We start from the raw sequence: 5,714 nt of genomic DNA, 5'->3' as shown, positions 1-5,714 counted from the left end.
GAGTTCCGTCCTGCGGAGATGATCCTGGCTGGATCACCAGGATGTCACTGCCAGATTATTGTATTGTCACCAGATTTACATAATTATGCCAAATTTTAAGTCAATCTGACCACTGGAAGTGGGTCAAATTCAACTTGCAAGATTTGACCCGCACATACATAGATACATACATTAAACATTAATAAAGTTAAACATATTATTATATTGCAAGTTAAGTAAAAGGTTTTAAAAAAATATATTTTTCACACTTATCGTACTACGTAGCTACCTTCATCAAATTTCAAGTTTCCAAGACAGGAAAGGGAAACCGGAAACCCTAAAGGTTTTTCTATCACGATTATTTGTAGGTATGGATTTTTATTTTTTATTTTAGGCAAAAGTTTTATTATTATTTATTTGATATTAAAATAATAGCCACCGTTAGCAATTTAAAAGATACTACCATGTAACAGACGAATGGACAGACGGCCGATGAGCTAGCTAGGCCTTTAATAGGGTCCTTTAGGGTACGGAACCCTAAAAGCCTCTACTGAAAGCTATTTCAATTTCTCAAGTACGTAAACCCACGCTAGACCAACTATATCTCAGAAACGAACACTACTTCAAAGAAACTTTATACCACCTGCGTTCTGATTGGATATATCCATCACTTTCCCAGAGAGCGAGGTAGAGCAGGATAACAATCTTTCCCAGTGCCGGACTGAGGCGACGTCCCAGTCGTATTAAATGGTATTAGTCACAGTTGAGGACGAGACACCTGAGGCTAAAATGCGAACCAGGACGTCTAGATTTATATCACTACATTTGCAGTGGCGGTTCAAGCAATTTCGCAAAAGCCCCAGACATTGATAACATTCTACTGACGATAATGCTAGATAAGTTAAAAAAAAAACATTTTTAGAGTTCCGTACCCAAAGGGAGCCAACGGAACCTTATTACTGAGACTCCGCTGTCTGTCTGTCTGTCGGTCCGCCTGTCACAGAGCTCTATCTCTTGAGCCGTAATAGTTAGACACTTGAAATTTTCACAGATTACTCGTATGTATTACTGTGGCCGCTATAACAACAAATACTAAAAACAGAATAAAATAAATATTTAAGGGGTGCTTCCATAAAACAAACGTGATTGTTTTTCCGGTTTTTGCTTGATATTATAACGGCAACAGATAGACGCTTGAAATATTCACAGAATCTTTAGTTGTATGATCACTAAAAATAAATAATTAAAAAAAAACAAATTCAAATGATTTATTCAGTAAATAGGCCGCAATGGGGCATTTTACACGTCATTTTTTAAACTACCAGCTCTTTCGGAAAGACCATCATTGCCAAGAGAATGCGCCGCAAGAAACTGGCAGAAAGTCATTTTTTCATAAAAATATATTACAATAAATACTTAAAAACTATATTATACAATTAAAGAAAAAAAAATACAAAATAATAATAAAGAAATACAGGGATGTATGGGGTCCCTTAGTTACAATACTAATTTTACAAAATTAAAATAAAATAAATATTTAATATCCGTTTAGGAGCTACGGTGCCACAGACAGACACACATAGCGGTCAAACTCATAACACCCCTCTTTTTGCGTCGGGGGTTAAAAAGTGATACTTTTCAGATACCGCCTTTTGCCTCAAGAGGGCAGTATTCTGTCTCATACGAGTGTTTGAAATACGTTACATGTAATAAAGTTTTAGTGAAGCGTTTATTCGGTGTGGCCGCGCCAAGCACTCCGCCAGCAGGCTGCCGAAATACCTATTTCAGACTCAATTTCCGAAAAACACAGCATACATGGAGCCAAGCTCTTGAATTTACTATATTTTTCCCTTCATTTTACATTTCACTTAATAATAACATTTTGGTAAAAACTTCATTTTTAATGCAAGCTTTTTTTGCTGACTGTACTTTTTGATGACTGTACTTATATTGTCACCCAAACTACATTTGCATACCAAATTTAAAGTCAATGCCATTAACCGTTGAAAAGTTCCGTCCTGCGGAGACGATCTTGGCCGGACTACCAGGATGTCACTACCAGATTATTGTATTGTCACGCAATTTACATAAGTAGGTATGCTAAATTTCAAGATTATCCGATTACTAAAAGTGGGTTAAATTCAACTTGCAAGATTTCACCCGCACATATATAACTAAATATACAAGATACATTGCAAGTTGAATAAAAGCTTTTAATTTTACATAACCAGAATTGTTAGAGACCAAATTATTTCTTACTTAAATAAAATTAGGTCCTTTCGCTTTGCCGGCGATGGTATATTTGAAGTTTCTAATCCGCATTGGGCCCGCGTGGGAACTTACAGCTCAAGCTCTCTTATTCTGAGAGCAGGCCTGTGCTCAGCACGGGATATGATGATGGGCTGAGATGATGGTGAGATGGCCTACGACACAAAAAATTTAGTGCCAGACAGATAATAAACAAAAGACAATCAATAATTTGACATTTTGCATTGTTTTCTTCTGTAAGTGTCTTCTAAAAGCGAATCGGTAATTTGAATACTTTTTTTTAGGCGGCCAGATGCACTCTAAAGAGGTATTCCATAATTACAAGGATACTCGAAGTATACAGCCAGTATGAATAAACACGCCAACACTCCAAAACCATGTTTTACTTCGTGCGTTGGAAAAACAAAACAAGTAACACGCGTTCCTTCAACAACTTCATAAAATATCAACAATCAACGCAATGAAGCATACGCAATCGATAATTTGAAATTTTGCCTATTATTGTTCTTCTTAAGTGGCCAGTTGCTTGACGCCAAATAATAAAGCACGACAAGAAAAATAAGTGAATCGATAGCTCAGATTTTAGTTTTTTTTTTCTATATGCGGCCAGTTGCACGCCAAAGAGGTATTCCATAATTACGAGGATAGTATACAGCCAGTATGAATAAACCCGTCAACACTCCACTACAAGCATGTTTATAACATTGTGCGTTGGAAAAGCGAGACAAGTAACACGCGTTCCCTCAACAGCATCATAAATCAACACTCAACGCAATGAAGCACCTGCCCCAACCACACTGCACTCTAAACTCTTACAACAGATTGAAGGGCCCTTAAGACCGTACTGAGGTTTGTCTGAGGGCTCAGTCACCCTCAAACTTTACCACTTTGTCGCATCTACTTATTGGATACATTCGCTTACTGGCACATACATTTCTTTAGAGCGGCAAAGTCAGTCTTATCTGTATTTAACTTGGGGATTTTCTGTTGTTCTTAAAGTGGAATACTGAGGGCTAAAGTAAATATGTCAATATGATTTTTTAAATATGTTTAATCTTATTAAAAGTACAATTGAATGGCTTTATCACCTAGAAATTATCTTCTTGGCTATCTAGAGTTCAATTTGAATACCATTAAATACCAATACTTAGTGAAAAAAAGTTTTTTTTTTGTAAACAAATGTATTGTGCATAATATTGAGTGTTTGGTTCTCCAAAAAATAGTTTTGCAATTTGGCGAAATATTTCTTATGGTAAAATGTGTATAGTAATATTTTTCAATCAATCAAAAGAAAACCAAATTAATGTAAGAAAACTTAAGGAATTAAAGTTTCATCAATAATAATTAATTGAATAATGCCGTTTTAAGTCCAGCATAGTGAGACAGATTTTCATAGAACGGTTGTTATAATGAGATTTTGTTACAAATAAAATCGAAGCTTTTTTGATGACTGTATGTATTTACATGAATGCGAACCACACTAAGTCTCAAGTCGATGCTATTAACCGTTGAAAAGTTCTCTACGGAGACGATCCTGATACTGGCAGGACCCCCAAAATTACGAGTAACTCGCAGCCGCGGCGCGATTCTTTCGCTCGCTTGGCTCGCGCGTTATGGTCGCTATGATGCCGAACACTTTTCCGTTCTTCACTCGTTGTCATAATCGTCATCATCTAATTTTCCGGAATTTAAATTATCAGTAAAAGTGACCAGTTACATTACCGAAATCTTTATGAAGTAAGAAATATTTGGCCCCTTCCTCTGCTGGTTATAGGTGACTTTTTTTTTCTAAATATCACTGGACAATTCACACCAATTGGCCTAGTTCCAAAGTAAGCTTAGCAAAGCTTGTGTTATGGGTACTAAGCAACGGATAAAATAATTATAATTAATATATAGATACATACTTAAATACATAGTAAAACCAAGACCCGAGAACAAACACTACATATTATCAGGCCATCTGGTCGTCTAACTACATTTGTCAACAAAATATTTTATTTCGGTAATAAATAAAAGAAAGGAACTACCGTAGCCAATATACTGTGGTAGAGCACTACCGTGGATTGAAGAGTATTTTTACTGACAATATTGCACTGAAAGCATTGCAGCTAGCCTTCTTATGCACGGACATGCATTTGCACCTCAATTGGTCCTGACAGAATATGGAGGTTGGAGTAACAATAATCGCATATCTACAATTATAATATGTAAAGTAGTGAGCCTTACTTTACTAGGCACCTATTCAATATCTATGCAAAATTTCGAGACAAATGTATGTAATATGTTTTTCAGCTTCTTGAAAAACATATGATCAGCTAAGTAAGATTAAAATAATTCAAATAAAAACGCGACAACTCTCAAGAATGCTTAATACTTTTTCCCGATTAATTTTACAGAGATCTAAGTCTTTTTATAACCAAACCAATATGGAACCTTATTTTGAATAGTACCGAGTTTCATTTTGGATAATTAAAAATGGAGCCTTACTTAGTCAGCAATTTATTGTCCAAATCACTTGGTAAAGGGTAAAGAAAATTGTTATTTTGGGCGCCATCCAAAAACTTTGTTTGTGCTTCGATATCCAATGATTTATTACCGGCAATTAGTTTAACAGGGAAGTAATGTGATAGGTATGTTTCAATACGGTATTTGATATTTTTTTATTTTTGACGACCAGATGGAATAGTTGTTAGAGAACCTGACTACGAAGCTTGAGGTCCCGGGTTCGATTCCCGTGTCGGGGCAGATATTTGTATGAAAAATACGAATGTTTGTTCTCGAGTCTTGGGTGTTTAATATGTATTTAAGTATGTGTCTATTTATATAATTATATTTATCCGTTGCTTAGTACCCATAACACAAGCTTTGCTAAGCTTACTTTGGGACTAGGTCAATTGGTGTGAATTGTCCCGAGATATTTATTTAAAATTCGGATGACGACTAATCTCAATGGCTTTACGCACTTTCCGCGGAATAAAAAACTTTTCTCTCGCAAGTACAGACACGAAGAAGCCATTGAGATTAGTCGTCATCCGAATTTTAACCGGGATTGCGGTTGGTCGTTACCCCGAGTTGGAAAACAGTTTTAAATACTCGTGCTACGTCATGGGTTGGTGTGAACGTGCCTTTACGGAGCGATGTTGTTAGTGTTGTGTGCTACCCTACATTAGACATTGACAATAAAAATGACGATAAAAATGCGGGTAGTTGTGCGCCGGTGTTTGCTTCCTCGGGCAGTCGCGCGAGCAGAGCGGTGGCGCGTAGTGTGCGTGTTGCGGCAGCCGCCGAGTCGCGTTCGCGTGCTCCTGAGAAGAAGGGCTACGAAATAGCCCGAAACATATCGAGCTAAACTTGGTTTAAGACGTGAGTTATCCGTTCAATATCATTTTATATGAGTGAGTCTCACGGTAGTTTCATTTTCAAAACTTTTAGGCCACTAGTGTCATTGACCTTTTGTATGTTCG

This window comes from Choristoneura fumiferana, chromosome 23 (genome assembly GCF_025370935.1).
Source record: "Choristoneura fumiferana chromosome 23, NRCan_CFum_1, whole genome shotgun sequence".
Lineage (NCBI taxonomy): Eukaryota > Metazoa > Arthropoda > Insecta > Lepidoptera > Tortricidae > Choristoneura > Choristoneura fumiferana.
This window is presented reverse-complemented; position numbering follows the sequence as displayed.